Genomic DNA, 26195 nt, shown 5'->3' with positions numbered 1-26195 from the left:
AATGTTTTGTCACTGTGTTTTAACTGTGTCAGTTAAGGTGGAGAAAAAGAAGTAATACAGAAAATAGAGTCAAACAGTGGAAACATTTATTTGCTTGTGTCATGACAGCTGATACTGGTTGAGCAATAAAACAGTTTTATTAAGATGTAAGACTAGTTTTATTCACTACATATATGCTTTTCAGAGAGTTGTATAATATAGGCGACCAATAGGACATTCAAATGGCTTAATATTGCAGGGAGGAAGTATAAGGTATAAGGTAAGAGATTGAAAGAAATAGTTGTGTTAGTCTAAATTTAAAGGATATGCCGGTACCAATGAGAAAGCTTATATTAGACTAGTTGATCTTTGCATTACACAATCCTATTATTATTATTATTAAGATCATAGTGCAGAGAGATACTCAGTTAATGTCAGAGATACTCGGTTAATGTCAGAAAAGCAATAAAACTGTTTACATCGTTAGCGAGCGATAGTTACATTACTCTTAGTATGTGCAGCATGTCTGGTAGCAAATGGATGGTTTTGTGAACATTTTGCATTACCGTAAAATTTGTGGTAGAACTCATCGAAGTGAATAGATTTAACCGGATTTTGAGATAGTACTCTCTATTTCTAATAAGAAATAAAGCAAAATAAGTCACAATGGTGTGCCAGGACTGTCACATACTCAAGGTGACAGTTGATGTGGAGCATTAAAAATATGCAAAATAGAGCAAAAGAGTACATGGCTTATTTTGGAGATATGATAGTTTTATTGCATGCTTGATGTGGGTGATTAAAATCGTGTAGTGAGTATAATCTATATTTAGCATAAGAATGAAAGGCATAACATGGCCATGAGACAAACTCCATTAGAGATGTGAGCTAGATGAAATGATGAAATGTCTGTGTATAGCCCAGATTGTCTTCTGTTATCACTTAGCCTACCCTCTAAATTCACTAGCCTCTCTATATACACCAGCATGTTTACACTACATTGCTGGTGTTCTGTTTATGTAATACAGGAACCAAGCGCTTTTACAGTGCTAGGGTGTACAGAGAAACTAGTATATATAGAAGACTACAGCATACAGAAGAAAGGCTAGTGAATACAGAATACAGACTCGTGTATGCAGATAGAGTATACAGAGATGCTAGAGTAAACAGTGAGGCTAGGGGACACAGAGAGGCTAGTTTAAAGATAGGCTAGTATATACAAAGATGTTAGTGTATATAGAGAGGTTAGTGTATAGAGAGAGTCGAGTGTATACAGATAGGACAGTGCATATAGAGAGACTAGTGTATACAGAAGATAGGCTGGTGTATTCTAGCTAGTTTTTACAGTCTAGTGTATACAGAAGACAGACTGTGGTATACAGAGGGTTTAGTGTATTCAAAGAGTCTAGTATATAAGACTGGCTAGTTTACACAGTGTTTACAGAGATGCAAGGGTGAAGAAGCTACAGAGAAGCTAGTATAAATAGTATATATAGAAGACTACAGCATACAGAAGAAAGGCTAGTGAATACAGAATAAAGGCTGTCTTCTACGGAGAGGCTAGTGTGTGCAGAACACTATCTAGGGTATACAGAGAGGTTAGATTATACAGAGAGGCTAGTGCATAGAGTGAAGCTATTGTATATAGAAGCCTGGTTAGTGTATACAGAGAAGCTAGTGTGTACAGAAGAAAGGCTAGACAGGCTATAAAGAGAGACAAGTGTTTACAGAAGACAGTTTGGGGTATACAGAGATGCTAGTTTATAGAGAAGACGGGCTAGTGTATTCAGAACATAGGCTAGTGTATATCGAAGACAGGCTATTGTATGCAGAAGACCGGCTAGTGTGATCATGCTGGTGTATATAGAGAGGCTAGTGAATTTAGAGGGTAGGCTAAGTGATAACAGAAGACAATCTGGGCTATACACAGACATTTCATCATTTCATCTAGCTCACATCTCTAATGGAGTTTGTCTCATGGCCATGTTATGCCTTTCATTCTTATGCTAAATATAGATTATACTCACTACACGATTTTAATCACCCACATCAAGCATGCAATAAAACTATCATATCTCCAAAATAAGCCATGTACTCTTTTGCTCTATTTTGCATATTTTTAATGCTCCACATCAACTGTCACTTTGAGTATGTGACAGTCCTGGCACACCATTGTGACTTATTTTGCTTTATTTCTTATTAGAAATAGAGAGTACTATCTCAAAATCCGGTTAAATCTATTCACTTCGATGAGTTCTACCACAAATTTTACGGTAATGCAAAATGTTCACAAAACCATCCATTTGCTACCAGACATGCTGCACATACTAAGAGTAATGTAACTATCGCTCGCTAACGATGTAAACAGTTTTATTGCTTTTCTGACATTAACCGAGTATCTCTGACATTAACTGAGTATCTCTCTGCACTATGATCTTAATAATAATAATAATAGGATTGTGTAATGCAAAGATCAACTAGTCTAATATAAGCTTTCTCATTGGTACCGGCATATCCTTTAAATTTAGACTAACACAACTATTTCTTTCAATCTCTTACCTTATACCTTATACTTCCTCCCTGCAATATTAAGCCATTTGAATGTCCTATTGGTCGCCTATATTATACAACTCTCTTAAAAGCATATATGTAGTGAATAAAACTAGTCTTACATCTTAATAAAACTGTTTTATTGCTCAACCAGTATCAGCTGTCATGACACAAGCAAATAAATGTTTCCACTGTTTGACTCTATTTTCTGTATTACTTCTTTTTCTCCACCTTAACTGACACAGTTAAAACACAGTGACAAAACATTTCTTTTTACCGCAGCAAAATGTGAGAAAAGCAGTGTAAGCCGTCTTTCTGCCATATGCTTCAGAAAATTAATGTACCGCTTTTAAATCCATTTCAATTCCACATAAACGTGAACCGTCTTACAATTTTAACATTTACTGATAGCAATAACTGATATTACATTATGACTATACCAGTGGAAAAGGACCGCGTAATGGAACTGTGAAATTAATCATAATCTCAGAGTTAACTTAGCTGATAAATTTACGATTTACTTAACGATTTACTCAACGATTTACTCAACGATTTAAACTTAGATTTTTCAAGCTAAGTCTATTTAATCTTAAATAATTTATACTATAATTTATACTATATTCTACTGTACTCTTAAATTATGTACTGTTTTTCTGTATTGTATTAGCCGTGCTCATATTTCGTTTTATGTTGCAAATATCGAATCTCATTGCTATTCCGACATTCTACCTTAATGAGGATATTACTTTGCAACTATCCCTTGATCCCTGTTGTGTATTCACTTTATCTCGACCTATATATACTGCCTCAATATTTTCCAAATTTGTTTTGCTATACTTATTATTATTAGATTATAGAGATACTATCTCTAAATCATTGTAAACCTAACAATAGTTATAATGTCTACAGCTAATTTTACGTTAAAGCAAAATTCACACCAAACCATCTTTTTAAACCTTTACACATTAAGAGTAATGCAACCATCTCTTGCTACCTCTATGCAATATGATTCTCTTTCCAGTGGAAACGGAAAACAGTCAGTGTAACCCGTCTTCGTACGTAACAAAATGTCTATCTCACATCTCTAATGCAATTTGTTTCTTTGCCACGTCATACTTTGCCAGTAATTATACTTTTTCATCCTTAAAGACACGTAAGGATCCTGAAAAACTATAGAAACCTGGTCACGTCGTTGCTGATATTTCATGATTACAGCAATCATCTCATCTAATTGCTATTCCGACATTCTGCCTTGGTATTACTTTGCAACGCTCTATTGAACAGTGTAAAGGTAAGCTAGATATTTTGTGTATTTCCACTTAAACTCGACTTGTAAATACTGTCTCAATATTATCCGTTCTAATTTTGCTAAATTAGATTGTAGAGTTTGCTATGTCTAAATCCAGGTTACCTACTCACCTTTATAACGTATACTGCTAATTTTACGATAATACAAAACCATCTTATTGCTTCTTTACACGCTGCACATATTAAGAGTAATGCAATGCTACCGTGAACAATTTAATTGATCTCACATTTAGCTGGTATGTCTCTGCTATAGGAAACCGAATTTGTACTCCACTCAGTGCTAACTTTTACATTTAGAGTAATGAAATTATTTCTCAGTCATTTTGAAGCTACTGCAACTAACGCTTCCGATCTCTTTTCAACTGCAATACTTAATCTCTGCTATTGCAGAATATTTAGCTGCTTAGCTCACACTTTGCTGTACGTAGCCGTGTTAACAGTTTTAATACCTGTAAGTAACCAATTGGGATTGACATTTCATCTCTAATTCATATTCACATTTCTAATGCAGTTTGTCTTTTTGCCATGTCATCCTCTGCCAGTTATTATCCTTTCTTATCCTTATGCTATATTTGGGGTATATTCACTACATGATTAAAGACACGTAATGAACCTGATTGATAAAAACCTACACACGTCGTTGCTGTTATTTCGTGTAATTCCACTTAAACCCGACCTGTATATACTGTCTCAATATTAATCTGAGTTATTTTGCTATATGTATTATTGGAATAAACAGATTACTATCTCTAAATCCTGGTAAACCAACTCACACAAAACCATCTTATTTCTACCTTACACGCAGCACATATTAACATTTAGCCGGTATCTCTCTGCAATAGTAAACGAAATAGTAAACGAAATGTGTAGATCACTCATCTAATATCAGTTAGTTAATTTTCAGTTGTACCGGAACAACTTTTAAATTTAGAGTAATGCAACGATTTCTCAGTTTTATGAAGCTACTGCAACTACTTTGGATCGGTTTCCTGTTAAATTACGCTCTGCAATATTAAGCCATGTAAATTGTCCCATTGGTCTGCTAACAATGCTATTATACAAATCTTTCAAAAGCAATATCGTCTCACTGCAATACTTACACTCTGCATAATAAATATGAATAATGCGAATAATGCTAATAATAAAGTCGTCTAAAACTCGGCTATAAGTAGAGAATAAAACTATCTTACATCAAAATAAACCATGTACTGCCAAACCAATAACGGCCAATTACTTAACGTCTATCGGTCAATGACTTTATTAGTCTGCATACTCCTGCCTCTCTGGTTAACCCAGCCTCTCTCTCTCTGTATACCCTAGCCTCCATCTCTGCAAACCCAGGACGTTCTTCTGTATAATCTAGCCTATCCGTATAAACTAGCCCGTGTTTTGTACACTTTAGCCTCTCTGTTTAAATTAGCCGGTCTTCTGCATACATGAGTCTCTCTGTATACCCTTGGATGTCTTTTATATACACTAGCTGCTCTTTATACATTAGCTCTCTGTATAACCAAGCCTCTCTGTATACACTAGTCCGTCTGTATACACTAGCAAGTCTGCATACACCAGCCTCTCTGTGTAACCCAGCCTCTCTCTCTGTATACCCTAGCCTCCATCTCTGCATACCCAAGATGTTCTCTATAATCTAGCTTATTTGTATACACTAGCCTGTCTTTTGCACACATTAGCCTCTCTATATAACCTAGCCGGTCTTCTGTATACACTAGAGTCCGTCTGTATACACTAGCAAGTATGCATACTCTAGCCTTTCTCTCTGTATACCCTAGCCTCCATCTCTGCATACCCAGGACGTTCTTCTGTATAATCTAGCCTATCTGTATACACTAGTGTATACAGACGGACTAGTGTATACAGAGGACCGGCTAGTTGATACAGACAGGCTAATGTGTACAAAATACAGGCTAATGTATATAGATAGGCTAGATTATAGACCTTAGAGGGGGGAGTTGCACTTTGGGGGGTCTGAGTGATACCTAGTGCGCTGTACTGGAAGGGCTTGACATTCCCGCATATGTGTCCCCTCCCACTGGTTGCTCCCCTTGTCCCCCCCCCCCCTCTGGCCCCCACCTTCTCTTTGCCGACATTGCCTTCTGCAGCTTTCGGGGACCCTGGATGACTTTTTTATTGAGCCTATTGGTATGCACCGACCAGGGCTGCTCCTCTTTCATCTTGATGTAGTGACCATGGAGGGGAGGAGTTGAAATTTATGGGGTCCGGGTGGTTGCTGGTGGGAGTGTGCTAAAGGACTTGACATTTCTGCATGTTTGTCCCCTCTCCCCTGTCTCCCCCCTCCCTCCCCCCCTTCCCACCCTTCCCTTCCCTCCTTTCCCTCCCCCTTTCCCCCCTTCCACCCCCCCCCCTTTCCCCCCTTCCCTGACCCTTTTCCCCCCGGGGCGTGGACGGGTGAGAGGGGGTAAGGAGAGGACAATCTGCCAAAGGGAGAAATGCATTTGTTCGGGGACTGCATGTACTTTTGGGGTATGGGACGGGGGGTGGTGGATCCCATTCTGTGATGCCTTTTCTGTTGTGACGGGCTCCCTCATGCATGCCTACTTTTAGGGCGAGCCTCTGTTTTGATTATACTATTGTTTTTTGGTTCTAGGATGTTACTGATTGTCTTTTATTTGCATACCGGTATCAGACGTGACATTTACCACTGCCGGGACTGGGGGGACAAGGATTCGGGGGCTCCCTCTCCGACCTGTCTACCCACCAACCCAAGTAGGACAGCGCTTTAAACCCAGTGTACATCTGGTAAGCGCTATAGCATAATTGTGCTGTTTTAGTATACCCTTCCTGTACTGTTGAGTGCGGACAACCCTTAATTTCCCTCTCCCCCTGGGGTTGAGGTGCCCGGCCTCTTTTTCCCCTTACCTTTCCTTCCATTTGCCCTTCCTTTCTCCCCCTTAGATCCCGCCATTCATTACCTACCCAAAACCTACCTTGGTTCAACTTTCTTTGCTTTTCTCTGACGTCCCCCTCCCCCTCCCCGAGGAGCGATGGCAGACTCAGTCAAGGTCACCTCTCTAAACATTAAGGGACTGAACTCCCCTGAAAAACGGTGGATCCTCCTGTGTGAACTGAAGACTTCCTGTACTGATGTGGCCTTTATACAAGAAACACATTTTAAAAATACTAGCCTCCCCTTTCTATGGTCGAGATCCTTCCCTAAGGTCTACCACTCTACTAACCCCTCCTCTAAGACCAAGGGAGTCTCAATTCTGATCTCTAGCAGGCTCCCCTGGGTTCTCCAGGATTCTCTGGTGGACCCTGGGGGCCGATATCTTTTTCTTAGGGGCCACATTGGAGAGCGCCTTTTTACATTTGCCACTGTGTACGCTCCCAATGATCACCAAGACACGTTCCTCGGAACTACCCTGCACAGATTATGTGACTTTCGGGAGGGCCAGTTGATATTAGGTGGGGACTTTAATGTCAACTTTCGCCATCGGTTGACACTTCTGCCTCTTGCTCCTCGCTCCTCATTTCCTCTAGAAAGCGGATTACTAAGTGTTTACTGAATGACCAATTGATGTCTGGTGTCTGCAACACTGGGGAAAGGGACTACTCTTTTTGCTCTTCCCCTCACAAATCATACTTGAGGATAGACTTCTTCTTGATTCCACATGACCAACTGCACTTGGTGAGCTCTTCCTCCATCGGCCATATTACTTGGTCCGACCACGCTCCTGTAGCCCTTACCTACACCCTCTCTAGGAACCCCTCACCTAGGTCTCTATTCTGGCGCCTTAATGAGAGCCTCCTCCAGATACCGGAAGTTTTAGCAGATGTGACCAGGGAATTTGACCTTTATTTCCAAGAAAACTAAATGCAGGACTGCGACCCGGGGATAATTTGGGAGGCTCACAAGTCAGTACTCAGCAGGGTACTTATCAGGCACGGGGCGCGCATCAAACGAACACGGAAGGAACAGCTTGCTAATCTGTTTCGTGAACTTGCCTCTGTGGAAGCGAAACATAAACATGCCCCCTCACGGACCTTAGAGATTGAATTGGGAACACTCCGTACCCATATTGCTGACCTACTCCATTATAAAGCGAATGCGGCACTCCAGTTTTGTCGTAAACTGACATAGGAGTCAGGGGACTAATGCGGAAAAATCTTAGCCAGGTCGGTAAAGGAGTTGAAATCTGCCTCTTACATACCACAGTTGATAGATGAGAATGGCCAGAGGGCCTCTACCCCAACCCAAATAGCCGAAGACTTTGAAAAATGTTACTCTGATCTCTACAACCTGCCCGATTCAGGGTCTGGACAGGACAATATAAACAGATATGTAACTGGTTCTGGTCTACCAACCCTCTCATCGGAATCACGGGAGTACTTGGAGGACCCGATCACACTGGAAGAAGTCCAGACGGCCGTGGCACCTCCGAAGGTGGGTAAGGCTCCGGGCCCTGATGGATATACCGCACAAATCTATAAGACCTTCCTCCCTATTCTCGGCCCGCGCTTAGTGTATTTATTTAATACTCTGAGCTCGAATGGGTATTTTCCTGAGGATACCCTTGGAGTCCACATCTCGTTGATACCTAAGGAGGGCAAAGATCCGGGCCTATGTGGGAGCTACAGACCCATTTACCTCCTAAATTCGGTCCTAAAACTATTCTCTAAAATCCTCTCCACGTGATTGGCACATCACTTGCAGTCCCTTATACATATTGACCAGTTAAGTTTTATTCCCACCAGGGAAGATAGGGACAACACCATTAAGGTGCTTACCCTGGTCCATAAAGCATAAAGTCATCTGGGACCCCTTGTCTTTTCGTGAGTACTCATGCCGAGAAGGCTTTTGATCGGGTCAAATGGACATTCATGTTCTCGGTCCTTCGCCATATAGGTCTGAGTGAACGGATGCTGGCATGGATAAGTAAGATATACTCACGCCCTTCAGCTCAAGCGAATGGGGTTCTCTCATCTCCCCTTGACATCGGGAATGGGACCAGACAGGGTTGCCCCCTGTCGCCCCTGTCATTGGAACCCTTTCTCTCCACAATTCGACAAAACTCAGACATAACGGGACTCCAAATGGGTACCATTGAGTGCAAGATATCTGCCTACGCGGATGACATGCAGTTCTCACTGACGAATCCCAGAGTTTCCTTGCCAAATCTCCTTCGGGAATTCCAGATATACGGGATACTTCTTGAAATCAGAGGCCATGGGTGTTGCAGTCCCCCCGCAAATGTTAATAGACTTGCAGTCCAATTTTCGATTTAAATGGACCCATACAGCCCTTAAGTACTTAGGTACTTACATTCCACCGGACATCGCACGTACGTTTATGTTGAACTTCCCCCCACCCCTTGTCACTAAGATTCGCAGTTTGCTTCAAGGGTGGCATTCTGGCCTCCATTCCTGGTTCAGGAGATGCAATCTCATTAAAATGAACATACTCCCTAAATTTACCTATCTTTTCCAAGCTCTCCCGATCCATATTCCAATCCCGTTTTTTAAGCAAGCTCAATCCTTGCTCACTCAATTTAACTGGGCCCACAAAAATCCCAGATTTAAGCGGTCACAGCTGACATTGTCTAAACAACAGGGAGGGTTGGTTCTCCCTGACTTGCGACGCTACTACCTGGCCTCCCATCTGGGGCGTGTATTGGACTGGAATCTATACAAACTTTCTAAGCTCACTCCCAAATGCCGCTAAGAAGCGCCATGTGGTGCTATAAGGATTTACCCACAGAATTGACGTCACATCCCACTATAGGGGCTTAGTTGAAAGTCAGTCACCTGATCGTTACCCAAAACACACTCACGTCTTTGTCTTCCTCCCTATTTCCCATACGTGACCATCCGAACTTTGAACCGGGGACCCACTTAGAAATTCCAACCTAGAAAATGCATCTAAATTCGTCATTGATGGAAAATGGCCTTCTTTCTCAACCCTAACAGATCTGACAGGGCTTTTACAACTGCCTTTTTGGAGAGCGGCTCAACGACATCATTTTCTCCATTCCATCCCCAATCCTCAAACGTTCGCCCGCCCTCAGACGGAGTTTAAGACCCTATGTAGAAGTGAAGGCCCTTTGGCCCACATTCTCTCTCAAACAGATTACCCACACTTAACCTGTCTGTCCAACTGGGAAAAGGACCTTAATTGCTTGTTTTCCCCAGCACAGAAACAACGCATTATCACTTTGGATCTCAAAACCTCGCTGTGCACGAAGATACAGGAGACTAATTTTAAACTTCTGACCAGGGGGTATTTGACACCATCAAAGCTACAGAAATGTTTCCCCTCTTCCTCGAACATATGCTGGAGGTGTGGAGAAGAAGAGGGAACGTTGCTCCACATTTTTTGGTCCTGCCCCAGCTTGGTGGACTTCTGGACAGAGATCCGATGCATAACACAAAAATTCACAGACTTCTCCATCCAGGAAGAGGCTGCATTCTTTCTCTTGCACCATTCACAGATTCCCATTAAGAAGTACAAAAAAATCTATTTTACGGCGTGTGATAAATGCGGCGAAATCCTGCATCCCTCTCTATTGGAAAAAATGTTCCTCCCCTTTCATTACTCACTGGCTTAGGAAAATAGAGGACATAAAAAAAAATGGAGGACTTGATCCTCACATCACAAGGTAAACAAGAATTTTTTAAACAAACCTGGGACATCTGGAATACCTTTATATTCTCGCTGGAAGGATGTCGCCTGCTATCGCCTTAGTGCTCTGAGCTTTCCTTGACTGGCCCCTTGGACAGTGGCTGCCATCGTGTCTCGTTCCCCTCTTCTCCTTTCCTGATCTTTCACCCCTTCTCTTTTCTGCCTTCCTCCCCTATCTCTCACCCCCTCCACCCCCTCTCTCTTTTGGAAAAAGTGGAAAATTGGGAATGACGGCCCCACACCCCCCTCTGGATGGATTATGCTGGAGGGACCTGGGGTTTGTGTGACCCTGGATCTTGGTACAGTACTTTATCCGTGCCTCGAATCATTGTGATTGATGGAAGGCAGACTCACAGTTGCGAATATACCTGTATCAAGTATTGTTCAGCTGCTTTTTGCTCTGTATTTCTCTCTTGCATTATGTACTCGGGGGACCGTCTTCCCCTGTTTGGAGAAAAAATTATATTTGAAAAAAAAACAGAAGCCTACGACACCTGGTATTCCCAGGCGGTCTCCCATCCAGGAATTAACCAGGCCCGACCCTGCTTAGCCTCCAAGATCAGACGAGATTGAACGGATTCAGGGTGATGTGGCCGTAGCCAATATCTTCAGGCTCTCTCAACTCTCTTGACAAACGCCAAGATGGTCACCTTGGGAACAAGCGGAAAAAAATAAGTCAACGGCAACAACATAAAAAGAAGCCTACGGCATCTGGAAATCCCAGGCGGTCTCCCATCCAGGTACTAAACTGGTCCCAACCCTGCTTAGCCTCTGAGATCAGATGAGATCTTTCAGGGTGATGTGGCCGTAGGAGATTTCTTCAGGCACTCTCAACCCTCTTGACTAATGCCAAGTTGGTCACTTTGGGAAACAAACAAAAAAAACAAGTCAACGCCAACAACATAAGAAGTCTACAGCACCTAGTATTCCCTGGTGGTCTCCCATCCAGGTATTAACAAGGCCCGACCCTGTTTAGTCTCTGAGATCAGACGAGATCTGGTGCTTTCAGGGTTATGTGGCCATAGGCAAGCTCTTCAGGCACTCTCAACCCTCTTGACAAACACCAAGATGGTCACCTTGGTAAACAAACAAAAAAAAAAAACAAGTCAACGCCAACAACATAAAAAGAAGCCTACAGCACCTAGTATTCCCAGGTGGTCTCCAATCCAGGTACTAGCAAGGCCCGACCCTGTTTAGCCTCTGAGATCAGAGGACATCGGGCGCTTTCAGGCTTATGTGCCCATAGGCAATCTCTTTGGGCACTCTCAAATGCCAAGATAGTCACCTTGAGATACAAGTGAAAAAAAACAGGTCAATGTCAACAACATAAAAAGAAGAATACGGCACCTAGTATTCCAACGCCATCTCCCATCCATGTACTATCTAGGCCCAACCCTTCTTAGCCTCAGAGAAGAGAAGAGATAGGGCTCTTTCAGGGTGATGCTGCTATAAGCGATCTCTTTGGGCACTCTCAACCCTCTTGACAAATGCCAAGATAGTCACCTTGGGAAACAAGCGAAAAAAAAACAGGTCAATGTCAACAACATAAAAAGAAGAGTATGGCACCTGGTATTCCAAAGCCATCTCCCATCCAGGGACTAACTAGGCCCAACCCTTCTTAGCCTCAGAGATGAGAAGAGATAGGGCTCTTTCAGGGTGATGCTGCTGTAAGCGAACTCTTTGGGCACTCTCAACCCTCTTGACAAATGCCAAGATGGTCACCTTGGGAAACAAGCGAAAAAAACAGGTCAACACCAACAACATAAAAAGAAGCCTGCGGCATCTGGAAGACCCAGGCGTTCTCCCATCCAGGTACAAACCAGGCCCAACCCTGCTTAGCCTCTGAGACCAGACGAGATGGGGCGCTTTCAGGGTGTTGTGCCCGTAGGCAGTTTCTCTGTGCACTCTCAACCCTCTTGATAAATGCCAAGATGGTCACCTTGGGAAACAAGGGAAAAAAAACAGGTAAACGCCGACAACATAATGAGAAGCCTGTGGCACCTGGTATTCCCAGGCTGTCTCCCATCCAGGTACTAACCAGGCGCATCGCTGCTTAGCCTCCGAGGTCAGATGAGATTGGGCTCTTTCAGGGTGATATGGCCGTAGGCACTCTCTTTGGGCACTCTGAAGCCTCTTGACAAAGGCCAAGATGGTCACCTTGGGAAACAAGCTAAAAAAAAAAACAGGTCAAAGCCAACGACATAAAAAGAAGCCTACGGCATCCGGTATTCCCAGGCGATCTCCCAATCAAGACACTAACCAGGCCAGATCCTTCTATGGCACCTGGTCTTCCCAGATAGTCTCCCCTCCAGGTACTAACCAGGCCTGACGCTGCTTAGCCTCTGAAATCAGATGAGATCGGGTGCTTTCAGGTTGATGTGGCCGTAAGCGTTCTCTTCAAGACACGCCCAACCCTCTTGACAAACGCCAAGATGGTCGCCTTGAGAAACAAGCGAAAAAAACAGGTCAAAGCCAACAACATAAAAAGAAGCCTATGGCACCTGGAATTCCCAGGCGATCTCCCATCCAGGTACTAACCAGGCCCGACACTGTTTAGCCTCCGAGATCAGACGAGATTGGGCGCTTTCAGGTTGATGGGGACGTAGGTGATCTCTTCTGGCACTCTCAACCCTCCTGACAAACGCCAAGATGGTCACCTTGGGAAAAAAGTGAAAAAAAAACAGGTGAAGGACAACAACATAAAAAGAAGCCTACAGCACCTAGTATTCCCAGGTGGTCTCCAATCCAGGTACTAGCAAGGCCCAACCCTGTTTAGCCTCTGAGATCAGAGGCAATCGGGCGCTTTCAGGGTTATGTGCCCATAGGCAATCTCTTTGGGCACTCTCAACCCTCTTGACAAATGCCAAGATAGTCACCTTGAGATACAAACGAAAAAAATACAGGTCAATGTCAACATAAAAAGAAGAATACGGCACCTGGTATTCCAATGCCATCTCCCATCCAGGTACTAACTAGGCCCATCCCTTCTTAGCCTCAGAGAAGAGAAGAGATAGGGCTCTTTCAGGGTGATGCTGCTGTAGGCGATCTCTTTGGGCACTCTCAACCTTCTTGACAAATGCCAAGATGGTCACCTTGGGAAACAAGCGAAAAAAAAAAACGAATCAATGCCAACAACATAAAAAGAAGCCTACAATAACTGGAATTCCCAGGTGGTCTCCCATCCAGGTACTAACCAGGCCCGACTCTTCTTAGCTTCCAAGATCAGATGAGATTGGGTGCTTTCAGAGTGATGTGGCCATAGGCAATCTCTTCAGGCACTCTCAACCCTCTTGAAAAACACCAAGATGGTCACTTTGGGAAACAAGCGGAAAAAAAACAGGCCAACGCCAACAACATAAAAAGAAGTCTACGACACCTGGTATTCCCTGGCGGTCTCCCATCCAGGTACTAACAAGGCCCGACTCTCCTTAGCCTCCAACATCAAACGAGATTGGGTGCTTTCAGGGTGATGTGCCCGTAGGCAATCTCTTCAGGCACTTTCAACCCCCTTGACAATCGCCAAGATGGTCACCTTGGGAAACAAGCAAAAAAATAAAAAATAAGTCGGAAGCTAGAGACAATACGGCCCGAGTCCTCAATTTAATCCATGTGGCACATGTACAGGGAAGGCCCTTGCTTACGTTGTCAACGGACGCGGAAAAGGCCTTTGACAGGGTGGCCTGGCACTTTATGCAGGCCACCCTGGAACATATAGGTCTTGGCCCCAACATGATGAGCTGGGTAATGTTTCTTTACTCCACGCCGTCGGCAGCGGTACGGGTGAACGAGTGGTGCTCGGACTCTTTCCCCATCACTAATGGGACGAGGCAGGGGTGCCCTCTGTCTCCCCTAATTTTTATTCTGACACTGGAACCACTTATGTGTCACGTTCGGAATGACCCGAATATTACTGGCATATCCAAACCCTCGGCACACCACAAAATTGCGGCGTACGCTGACGATCTAATTTTTTTCGTCTCCAATCCACACATTTCGCTTCCCAATATACTCGCGGCTCTCCGGCGATACGGCAGCCTATCAAACTATAAAATCAATTGCGCCAAGTCGGCTGTATTGAATATATATCGGTCCCGGATGGTGAGGCCAAGAGGCTGCGCTCCGCTTTTCCATTCTACTGAGCCGAAAAATCGATATGTTACCTGGGCGTTGACATCGCAGTGGATTTGGCGCAATTGTACCCGCTTAATTTTGTCCCTCTCCTGAATAGACTGAAATCTGATTTGGGAAACTGGCATGCTTTAACACTGACCTGGTTCGGGCGCTGTAATGCATTCAAAATGATGGCCCTCCCGCGGATCTTATATTTGTTCCAGACATTACCGATCCGGTTACCCCCAATTTCATTCAGACAACTGCAGGTGCGGCTCCGGGACTTTATTTGGGCGCGCAAACCCACTTCCCACCGGGATTTACCAACAAGAAACTGCGACAGTTGACAGTGGTGGGGAAACAGCGTCTGGGAGAGGTGTGGCCCTCGGGAGGGCTCCCGAACACGCAAACTGTCGCTGAGCTTTCTGACCCTCCGCTTGACTTTTTTAGTGCTTATCAACTTTGTCCCTTTCTTCTGGCCATACAAAGGGCCCCCTACACTCCTAAAGTCCTGACGCCCTATGAATCCATCTGTCACAAAAGGGAACCTGTGCGACACACCCTCTCCCTCCTGTACAACCTATTGAGTAGTCAGGAGGAGGAGTCGACCCCACCATTTATCCACAAATGGGAGAGGGACTTAGGCATCACATTTACCCCACAACAGATAGGGAAGATCCTGACCTTAGTACATAAAGCTTCCATCGCAAACCAATATCAAGAATCAGGATACATGATAGTCTCACGCTGGTATAGAGTCCCATACCTTCTGAATAAAATGAATAGATCGATCCCGGATGTTTGTTGGAGGTGCAATTCAGATACGGGGACCATGGGATACATTTTCTGGGCATGCCCGGCCTTGAGGATCTTTTGGGTGGAAGTGACCGGGGCGATAAAAACTCTCACAAATGTAGATATCGCAGACAACCCAGCAGCGTGCCTTCTACACTTGACCGAACAGCCTGTTCGAAAATACAAAAAAACCCTCACGAGGCAACTCCTGAACGCCGCCCGGGCCTGCATTCCCGCACTGTGGAGGCAGCCTCAGCCCCCATCCAAGGTGCTGTGGTATTCCAAAGTCAATCATATTCTCCGGATGGAAGAATTGACCGCCACCCTTTACAACACTGCAGAGGCATTTAGTGTTACATGGAGGCCCTGGAGGTATTTTACTGGTACTCGAGACTACATTCGGGAGGTGAGCAGCGCCCCTGTCCCAGAAAACGACTGAACCTACCTACGACCCATGACCCCATGACCTACGTAGGCCATGTCTGCCCTGGGTGGCATTCCCCACCCCCCGTCCCTTTTTGTCTTTATTTTTCTTTTTTTCCCCGCCGCCATCCCCCCTCTCTCTCCGCCTTTGCACTCTCTTTCCCCGTCCTCCCTTTTGAATATGCCTTGTCTCCTTACTAGCCTTCGGGACCAAGAAGAACCCCAGGGTTCTGGACACGACTGGCTCATATTTTACTCTGGTTCACATAGGTCATGATAAGCTGGCTCGCTGTGGTCCCAGTTGTTCTCCATGATTACATTTGTCCGAACGGAGCTGCACTAGTTATACTGTACTACATGTCGGAGGTGGGGTTTCTCTCTTTTCTGCATGAAACTGTAGGACTCCCCTCTGAGAACCCAGAATTATTTGGTTGCCTATTTTTTGTTACCATGTAATTGTGACCCTGGGTCATGCTGTATGGTTGACTGTTATATTTATGTTGTTCTACTTATACTTAATAAAAGAATAAAAAATAAATAAATAAATAAGTCAATGCCAACAACTTAAAACTAAAGCCTATGGCATCGAGAAATCCCAGGCGGTCTCCCATCCAGGTACTAACCAGGTCCCAACCCTGCTTAGCCTCTGAGATCAAATGAGATTGGGCTCTTTCAGGGTGATGCGGCCATAGTAGATTTTTTCAGGCACGCTCAACCCTCTTGACAAATGCCAAGATGGTCACCTTGGGAAACAAACAAAAAAAACAAGTCAACGCCAACAACATAAAAAGAAGCCTGCGGCATCTGGAAAACCCAGGCGGTCTCCCATCCAGGTACAAACCGGTCCCAACCCTGCTTAGCCTCTGAGACCAAACGAGATTGGGCACTTTCAGGGTGTTGTGCCCGTAGGCTATTTCTTAGTGCACTCTCAACCCTCTTGACAAATGCCAAGATGGTCACCTTGGGAAACAAGGGAAAAAAAACAGGTCAACGCCGACAACATAATGAGAAGCCTACGGCACCTGGTATTCCCAGGCTGTCTCCCATCCAGGTACTAACCAGGCCCATCGCTGCTTAGCCTCCGAGATCAGATGAGATTGGGCTCTTTCAGGGTGATTTGGCCATAGGCACTCTCTTTGGGCACTCTGAAGCCTCTTGACAAAGGCCAAGATGGTCACCTTGGGAAACAAGCTAAAAAAAACAGGTCAAAGCCAACAACATAATAAGAATCTTACGGGGGGCGTGGTCTGGATGGCAGCGGGTAGAGACGCATGGCACTGAAGCTCCACTCCTGGCCTGCCTCTGTAGCTAACTGCCGGCACCTTACTTTGGCTTATTATGGGCAAATCAAAGCGCCACAGGGAGCCCAGCTCTCAGGGACTGAGCACACGGTCCTCCTCGGCTCCTCCGCCGCTTATAACAGAGTATTTTAGCCCGGAGGCAGCGGGACACCACGAGGCCAAGATGGCGCCGGCGGCCGCGCCTGCGGAGGACTCCCCTGCATCCCGCACATCGGAGGGACCTGGCAATCTGGGGTTCGAACCGGAGGGGCTCCTGACATCCGCGGGAGGCGTTGCTGGTACCTTACACTCCCGGGCTGCACATACATCTTCCTCAGGCAGCTACAGAGGGGACGGACAGCAGGTGCAGCAGCCCCTGCCCAACATGGCACAGACAGTGCTTTCTACAAGCTCTTCTGCAGTACCTGGTGCCTGGAATGCTGACAGCTGTACTACGGAAGGAGGTGAGAACGCTGGGTATGCCACTGACTATCCCCCTCTCACTCGTGAGGGAGAGGGGACATTACATGGAGTCCATCCTCCTGACAGCCTGTCCCAGTCGTTCCCTCCCTGCCTGATAGCCCCTGTGTCACCTACACAGGGACAGCAGGATCACTCATCCCAGTATACCTCCCCATGGGATTCCCCCACTCCAACATGGGATCCGTGCCCCCTTCCTCATCGGTCCCAGGGGACCAAGACAACATCCGCTCCCCCAGCGCCTCTCCAGGGACCGCGGTCTCAGCCTCGTGCCCACTCCAGGGCACCGCGACCTGTGGACTACCCCGACCCTCTCCCCTCGCCGGGTGGGACCCGTGGTCTTTCGGCTCAGATGTCCCGCCGCCCTCCCCCTAGCCCATTGATCCCGGGGGTTGGCGCGGCTCGGGCAGCTCGTGTGGACCTGACGGGAGATGCTGGAGGTCCTAAGTAAGATGACTCCGATCCTGAACCGTGCACCTCTTGGAGAGATTACGTTCGTTGTATGCCCACGAAGCAGGACTTTCGTATGCTTATTCAAGAGGTCCGTGAAACTTGCAGGTCTGAGATGAATATGCTGCGTACGGACTTACACCATCTTTCTACCAAGGTGTCCTCCTTGGAAGATGAGCATGAGGGCACTAAACTCGAGATCTCCCACATCCACTCCCAGCTGGCTTTGCAGGCGAGTACCCTCCGCGACTTCCAGCGCCATCTTGAGGTTTTAGATAATAGAGGCAGACGGAATAACATTAGAGTCCGCGGCCTTCCGGAAGCGACTCAGGACGAGGACTTATCCATCACGCTTCAAGCCATCTTTAACAGTATCCTGGGCTGCCCTGAACGCCAAAAGATCAAGCTGGATCGGGCCCATAGAGCCCTCCGGCCGCGGGGGCCGGGTTCTAAACCACGCGATGTGATATGTAGAGTTCATAATTACTCTCTTAAAGAAGAGATTATGAGAAAGGCCCGCAACATGCACGCTATTGACTTTGATGGAGCCTCCATTCAACTCTTCCCGGACCTGTCGTGGCTAACTCTTCAGCAACGGCGTTCCCTACAACCTCTTTTGTCACTTTTACGTGAAAATGACTTCCGCTATCATTGGGGCTTTCCTTTTAGTCTCACGGCCAAGAAAGATGGGAGATCCACAACGCTCCAATTCCCGGAAGAACTCCAGTCTTTCTGCAGAGATCTGGACATTTCCGTCCCACCCACTCTCCCGGTCCCGCCGTCACGTCCGGTTCCTTGGACCCAGGTGGTGGGTCGAAAACGCATGGGTCCCGGCCCGGCTGGAACCCCCCCCCGCCATCCTGGGGACGACGGGCTTAGGCCCTTATCATGGTCACCGTTGCATCTTGGAACTTACACTCTGGACTGTTCTGTGCCTTCTTAACGCTGGGCCTTTAGCGGGTTTATGTTGGGATTTGACGCTGTGAGCCCTCCCCTCCTGGGGCGGTCCCCCCTCAAGGGGGGTGCTGTCCTGGGGGGGGCTGTCAGCGTTTCTGGTTATCATTTGTTTTTTGTGTTTTGTTTTTTAATGTGGGATGCTCTTACCAAGCCCATTACCCCGCGGGTGGGAGTTACTTTACTTGGAGTTGTTCTGTTGGGGGTCCTCCCCTGCCGGCGCTCCTCTTGCGGGGCGCCGGCTCGGAGGACTCCTTTAAGTTCTGTTGTGACGTCCTGGGCCCCTCTAGCTTTCCCCCAACTTTCCTAGTTCTCCCCCGGGGGGACTACCATCCTTTTGAATTGTTCCCTGGTTCTACTGTTTGATAGTTTGGCTGTGTGGGACTGAGGTTAAAGGCTTAACTAAGGGTGGTACGTGAGGTGCAGCCCATCACATGCTGCTTGGGCCAGGTGCCGGCCCCTATCCTCTTTTTTGTTTTTTTTAGCTTTATCTGTAGGCAGGCCAGGGAGTTGCGTATCTCTCCCTTGGTCATCTATTTCACCCCCCTCGGAGTTTCCCGACTGGCCTCCTATCTGGCGATTTTGCTAGTTAGGCCACTTTATTAGTTAGGCCACATTATTGAGATTCTGTCGTTAAACGTAAAGGGCCTGAACTCCAATATTAAACGTAGTCTGGCCCTTCGTGAGTTCAAGCGCTCAAAGGCAGACATTATCTTCGTCCAGGAGACTCACCTCCTGAAGTCAGGCACCTTGTCGTTTGCCCACAGACACTTCCCACAGACGTACCTTGCCTCCAACACACGCAAACGGGCTGGCGTAGAGATCCTTTTTAAACAAGGCTCCCCCTTCCAATTACATTCACAATATGTAGATCCACTGGGTCACTATCTTATTTTGCGGGGCGCGTGGAAGGGGTCCAACCTAACTTTATGCAATATTTATGCGCCCAACACCAACCAGGTTCCCTTCCTCTCCAAAGTGTTTAAACGGTTGTACTCCTCGCCCCACCAATTTTTGGTAGTTGGAGGGGACTTCAACGTGGCCTTCTCCCCGACTCTAGATAGGCTTTCAGTTACCACGGGGAGGGCCGGTGTTATGGATGATAGGAAATCCACCTCGTTCTGCCAGCTGATCAGAAAGTATGCCCTGTTTGACGCATGGCGCACGATGTACCCTTCCGCTAAACAGTTCACGTTTTATTCTCACCCTCACAAGTCCCACTCCCGCATTGATCATTTCTTTGTAAACGCTCCCACACTCCGCACATGCACGAGTTCAGACATTCAGGCGATTTTGTGGTCTGATCATGCGCCAATCACTCTATCACTGGCCCTTGCCCCAGGCTCCTCACGTGCTTGCCACTGGCGGCTTAATGAATTTTTACTTAAACATGATCCTTCCAGGTCTGAATTGGAGAGTACTCTGAGGCTCTACTTTGCCGAAAATACCTCTCCTGAGGTGTCTCTGACCTCGGTGTGGGAGGGCCACAAGGCAGTGTTTAGAGGTCAGTGTATTGCTCTATCTACGGCCATGAAGCGGAATGCGAACAAGGCGAGACAGCTTCTGCTCAGCAGGTTACATGATCTGGAGGCAAGCCTCCTGCGATCCCCTACGGTTCACACGCTTAGGGCTTTAGTGAGCACCAGGGCGAGCTTACGGGACCTAGAGGTTGGGAAGACGGAGAAGGCTCTTCTTCGTCTGAGACAAACTTTCTATGATAAAGCAAACAAATCCCATACACTTTTAGCAAGGCAACTTCATGAGAGGACTGCGGTCACCTCACCCGTCTCCATCAAAGATGCGACTGGCACTTTACAATCACACCCTTCCAAAATCACCCAACTTTTCCATGATTATTATTCCGCCCTTTACAATGACCTGAGCGTTCCCCATAACCCTCCGACACCCGCTTTGGCCCAAGCAATTGACAAATATCTGTCGGACTGTGACCTCCCAAGGCTCTCCCCCACGGCTCTAACTAGCCTTAACTCTCCAGTTGTAGATGAGGAAGTAGAGGACATAATTAAAGCCCTCCCTAACAACAAGGCTCCTGGGCCTGATGGCCTGCCTTACCTTTACAATAAATCTTTTCTGCCGATCCTGCTTCCCCGACTTACTTCACTATTTAATGCTTTCATGTGCACGACAACCATCCCGAGGGATATGCAAACGTCCTTCCTGACCATGTTTCCCAAACCTGGGAAAGACCACACTCTATGCTCTAATTATAGGCCAATAGCTCTCCTAAATTCGGATTTAAAATTTTTTACTAAGTTATTGGCCAACAGACTGAATGCTTTTATGCCCTCATTGATACATAAGGACCAAGTGGGGTTCATCCCCGGTCGTCAGGCAGGGGATAATACCAGGAGAGTGATTGACCTCGTGGAGGTGGCGAACAGGAACAATACGGAAGCATTACTCCTTAGTTTGGATGCTGAAAAGGCCTTCGATAGGCTAGGCTAGCCCTTCCTGTTCGCCGCGCTCCGGAGGGCGGGGGTGGTTGGCCCTTTCCTACAGGCTATCTCTCACCTCTACTCGTCCCCACTGACCCTGGTTAGGACCCAGTTTGCCCTCTCTCCCGCGCTACCTATCACTAATGGAACTCGGCAGGGATGCCCTCTATCCCCTCTCTTGTATGCCCTGTGCATCGAACCCCTTGCTGCCCGTATAAGGCTAAATCCGAACATTCATGGCATCCCGGTCCAGACAAGGGACTTTAAAGTGTCCCTGTTTGCGGATGATGTCCTCCTATCCTTGACTCAGCCACATATTTCCCTGCCGAATCTCCATAAAGAATTGAACGCTTACAGCCTTCTCTCGGGCTACAAAATCAATAATTCAAAGACGGAAGCCCTACCCCTTAATATGACCCCGAGGACTTTGTCCACTCTGTCTCACTCCTTTCACTACGCTTGGAAGACATCCTCTCTAAAATATCTGGGGGTACATCTTACTCCGTCCTATGGGACTCTATATGAAGCTAATTTCCCCCAACTTTTTAAGGACATTAGGGCGTCCCTGGCCAAATGGAAATTACTAAAACTGTCCCTCTTTGGCAGGTTAGCGACCATTAAGATGACCATCCTCCCTAGACTTCTCTACCTCTACGAGACTCTACCCATCCCTATCCCTCTGGCGCACCTTAGGTCGCTCCAGGGTGACCTTCTACGGTTTTTTTGGAACTATGGAAGGCACCGGTTAGCACGGTCTGTACTATTTGCCCCACGCTATCAGGGGGGTCTAGCCTTCCCCAATGTAACCAAATATTATTTAGCGGCCCAACTTAGACCGATAGCTTCGTGGAGTACGCTACACGCCTATAACCGCTGGTCCCAAATCGAGAAGCTGTGGTTGGCCCCTACGAATCTTAACTCCATGTTGTGGAGCACGGAAATTAGCCTTAGTAAATATCAATTATTGGGACCAATAGCGCTGGTTCGCACTTTATGGCTCCGCTCCAAAAAAGTGTATCCGCTGTCCTCCCCAACCTCCCTGGCCACCTCTTTCTTGTTTACTCCCACTGTTCCGGATAGTCTGACATCTTGAATGTCCCAACCCTGGTTTAGCAGGGGTCTCTTTCGTTTTGGTCAGCTGGTGGACACTAGGACTAAGTTACTTAGATCATTCCAGGAATTAAAGGATTTATATGATTTACCTAAACAAGCATTCTATAGCTATCTGCAGATCCGCCATTTCGCACAATCTTTTACACCGACCCTACAATTCTCCCCTTTAACTGAGTTTGAAAAGGTATGCCTGGAGGGCTCATCTCCGAAGGGCATGATCTCACGTACATACCAAATTCTAATAGCGGATTCCTCTTTGACGGGTCCGTGGCACGCGTATATGGATAAATGGGACAGGGACTTGGGGGAGGCCGTGCCCTTGGAGACCTGGCAGCGGGTCTGGTCACGTGCAGCTAAAAGCTCCGTTTGCACTTTATATAAGGAAAATCAATACAAGGTTATGCTGCATTGGTATCAAACTCCGTCCCTGCTCCATTCTATTTACCCCTCCGCGGACTCCCGCTGTTGGCGCTGCCGTAGTGCAGTTGGGACACTGTTCCATATTTACTGGACTTGTCCACGAGTTGTCCCCTATTGGGAAATGGTTAGGGCCTTATTATATACCATTTTTGAAGCACAAATACCGTTAGACCCCAAGCTGTTTCTCCTGGGCCTCCCTCCTGCCACATTTTCCCGATTCTCCCAATTCCTGTTAGCTCATGTGCTGACGGCTGGGCGCTGCCTAATTGCCCTAAAATGGAAGAAACAGGAGATTCCTTCACTAGTTGAGTTACACACTAGAATTAGAGACGTCAGGCGTATGGAATATCTTACAGCTTCCCTAAATAACACGCTTGACAAACATAACAAGGTATGGGATCTTTGGGATAGGATGGAGGCATCCGCCTTCTGAGTGTGGAGGGGGAGGGGGCGCGGGGTCGGTGGGTCAGAGGGGCGTCCTTTACTTTACTTTTCTTTCTTTTACTTCCCTTTTCTTTTCTTTCTTCTTCTTTATCTACTCTACACCTTTTCTCTCCCATTCTAGGGCTGTTCGCACGATTCTTCGTGTTCTTGTTCACCTTTCCTATTTTCCTTCTTTCTCCTTAAGCTCCCTTCCTATTTTTTTGGTCACAGAAAGGTTTGTTAAATTGATCGGTAGCAGGCTGCAGGAATCTGACTCTCCCGGTAACTGAGTGTCATTGTACTGTAATGCTTGAGTGGATGCAATGCTGTATTCTTTGCCTTTGCTTACTGTGGTCTGTGACCGCTTACTTTTATTGCCTGTGCCTTATTGTTCCTTCTTTGATTTCTTTGTCTCACTTGAAATTTCAATAAAATGTCAGTTTTCAAAAAAAAAAAGAATCCTACGGCATCCGGTATTCCCAGGTGATCTCCCAATGAAGACACTAACCAGGCCAGATCCTGCTATGGCACCTGGTCTTCCCAGGCAGTCTCCCCTCCAGGTACTAACCAGGCCCATCGCTGGTTAGTACAACATAAAAAGAAGCCTATGGCACCTGGAATTCCCAGGCGGTCTCCCATCCAGGTACTAACCAGGCCCAACATTGTTTAGCCTCCGAGCTTGGGCGCTTTCAGGTTGATGGGGCCGTAGGTGATCTCTTCCGGCACTCTCAACCCTCCTGACAAACGCCAAGATGGTCACCTTGGGAAAAAATTGAAAAAAAAACAGGTGAAGGCCAACAACATAAAAAGAAGCCTACAGCACCTAGTATTCCCAGGTGGTCTCCAATCCAGGTACTAGCAAGGCCCAACCCTGTTTAGCCTCTGAGATCAGAGGAGATCGGGCGCTTTCAGGGTTATGTGCCCATGGGCAATTTCTTTGGGCACTCTCAACCCTCTTGACAAATGCCAAGATAGTCACCTTGAGATACAAGCGAAAAAAATACAGGACAATGTCAACATAAAAAGAAGAATACGGCACCTGGTATTCCAATGCCATCTCCCATCCAGGTACTAACTAGGCCCAACCCTTCTTAGCCTCAGAGAAGAGAAGAGATAGGGCTCTTTCAGGGTGATGCTGCTGTAAGCGATCTCTTTGGGCACTCTCAACCCTCTTGACAAACGCCAAGATGGTCACCTTGGGAAACAAGCAAAAAAATGAAAAATAAGTCAGAAGCTAGAGACAATACGGCCCGAGTCCTCAATTTAATCCATGCGGCGCATGTACAGGGAAGGCCCTTGCTTATGTTGTCAACAGACGCGGAGAAGGCCTTTGACAGGGTGGCCTGGCACTTTATGCAGGCCACCCTGGAACATATAGGTCTTGGCCCCAACATGATGAGCTGGGTAATGTCGCTTTACTCCACGCCGTCGGCAGCGGTACGGGTGAACGAGTGGTGCTCGGACTCTTTCCCCATCACTAATGGGACGAGGCAGGGGTGCCCTCTGTCTCCCCTAATTTTTATTCTGACACTGGAACCACTTATGTGTCACGTTCAGAATGACCCGAATATTACTGGCATATCCAAACCCTCTGCACACCACAAAATTGCGGCGTACGCTGACGATCTAATTTTTTTCGTCTCCAATCCACACATTTCGCTTCCCAATATACTGGCGGCTCTTCAGCGATACGGCAGCCTATCAAACTATAAAATCAATTGCGCCAAGTCGGCTGTATTGAATATATCGGTCCCGGATGGTGAGGCCAAGAGGCTACGCTCCGCTATTCCATTCTACTGAGCTGAAAAATCTATACGTTACCTGGGCGTTGACATCGCAGCGGATTTGGCGCAATTGTACCCGCTTAATTTTGTCCCTCTCCTGAATAGACTGAAATCTGATTTGGGAAACTGGCATGCTTTAACACTGACCTGGTTCGGGAGCTGTAATGCATTCAAAATGATGGCCCTCCCGCGGATCTTATACTTGTTCCAGACATTACCGATCCGGTTACCCCCAATTGTTTTCAGACAACTGCAGGTGCTGCTCCGGGACTTTATTTGGGCGCGCAAACCGCCCAGAGCTCGTTTGCAATTGCTTGCCAGACCAAAGGACAAGGGGGGTCTGGGTCTCCCTGATCTGAGACAATACTACAGAGCGACTCTGCTAGCGAGAGTCGTTGATTGGCATTGTAATGGCCCACACAAGCAGTGGGTGGAGATGGAGATTGAGGATGGATCCATTCCCATATTGACCTCCCCGTGGCTCCTGTCCTCCCTACCAAAAGACCTCAGAGATCACCCCGTAGTGGGAGCTACGTTGGCTGTTGTGCGGAGGTTGTTCCGCTGCACACACATTGCTCCCCTGCCTTCACCAATGACTCCGGTTATAGGTAATCCAGACTTCCCACCGGGATTTACCAACAAGAAACTGCGACAGTTGACAGTGGTGGGGAAACAGCGCCTGGGAGAGGTGTGGCCCTCGGGAGGGCTCCCGACCACGCAAACTGTCGCCGAGCTTTCTGACCCTCCGCTGGACTTGTTTAGTGCTTATCAACTTCGTCACTTTCTTCTGGCCATACAAAGGGCCCCCTACACTCCTTGAGACCTGACACCCTATGAATCCATCTGTCACAAAAGGGAACCTGTGTGACACACCCTCTCCCTCCTGTACAACCTATTGAGTAGTCAGGAGGAGGAGTCGACCCCACCATTTATCCACAAATGGGAGAGGGACTTAGGCATCACATTTACCCCACAACAGATAGGGAAGATCCTGACCTTAGTACATAAAGCTTCC

At 46.7% G+C, this 26195-nt stretch overlaps 8 pseudogenes; all 8 read right to left on the bottom strand.

Annotated features, from left to right (window-relative positions):
• Window positions 1-10974: 10974 nt before the first annotated feature.
• LOC143931053 (5S ribosomal RNA) lies at window positions 10975-11093 on the bottom strand (annotated as a pseudogene).
• A 307-nt stretch (window positions 11094-11400) lies between these two features.
• On the bottom strand, window positions 11401-11519 carry LOC143931702 (5S ribosomal RNA; annotated as a pseudogene).
• A 962-nt stretch (window positions 11520-12481) lies between these two features.
• On the bottom strand, window positions 12482-12600 carry LOC143931469 (5S ribosomal RNA; annotated as a pseudogene).
• A 381-nt stretch (window positions 12601-12981) lies between these two features.
• LOC143931983 (5S ribosomal RNA) lies at window positions 12982-13100 on the bottom strand (annotated as a pseudogene).
• A 537-nt stretch (window positions 13101-13637) lies between these two features.
• On the bottom strand, window positions 13638-13756 carry LOC143932191 (5S ribosomal RNA; annotated as a pseudogene).
• A 100-nt stretch (window positions 13757-13856) lies between these two features.
• On the bottom strand, window positions 13857-13975 carry LOC143931980 (5S ribosomal RNA; annotated as a pseudogene).
• A 2855-nt stretch (window positions 13976-16830) lies between these two features.
• Window positions 16831-16949, bottom strand: LOC143932359 (5S ribosomal RNA; annotated as a pseudogene).
• Window positions 16950-24207: 7258 nt separating this feature from the next.
• On the bottom strand, window positions 24208-24326 carry LOC143932148 (5S ribosomal RNA; annotated as a pseudogene).
• Between the last annotated feature and the right edge of the window lie 1869 nt (window positions 24327-26195).

This window comes from Lithobates pipiens, unplaced genomic scaffold (assembly GCF_037356315.1).
Source record: "Lithobates pipiens isolate NorthernLeopardFrog02 unplaced genomic scaffold, aLitPip1_a1.2 Scaffold_25, whole genome shotgun sequence".
Lineage (NCBI taxonomy): Eukaryota > Metazoa > Chordata > Amphibia > Anura > Ranidae > Lithobates > Lithobates pipiens.
Note: the sequence above shows the minus strand (reverse complement) of the source record. Positions and strands in the feature narration are given on the sequence as shown.